This window comes from Penaeus monodon, chromosome 25 (assembly GCF_015228065.2).
Source record: "Penaeus monodon isolate SGIC_2016 chromosome 25, NSTDA_Pmon_1, whole genome shotgun sequence".
Taxonomy (NCBI): domain Eukaryota; kingdom Metazoa; phylum Arthropoda; class Malacostraca; order Decapoda; family Penaeidae; genus Penaeus; species Penaeus monodon.
Window position 1 is genome coordinate 35994133 of NC_051410.1, and position 403 is coordinate 35994535.

Genomic DNA, 403 nt, shown 5'->3' on the forward strand with positions numbered 1-403 from the left:
ATTTTCATAAAATCTTCAGTGCAGAGCTGGTCAAGAATTACTGTATAATCATTATTTTCTCATTAGAATAAAATGCGTTTACTCTTATATCATTTCGCAAGTTTATCAATCGATTTTATGAGGTTCGCTTATTTACTAGTTGATTTTTCTGCTGATTAATGATCATTAATGATTACTGCAGTTAATTAACAAAATTTACGAACTGATCTTAACAAAATATATACTCAAATTTGTTGACGAGAAAAACATTAACTGGGAAACTTTTCAATATTTCAAAATCACTCTGTAGGGTAAATTGCTCTAATCTTAAGCTAAAACGATAACGCCATTCATTTTAATGTTGCTATTCAAAGTGGGCTGTTTCATTTCTGTAACTTGTATTCACTAGTCGCCTTCATCACCA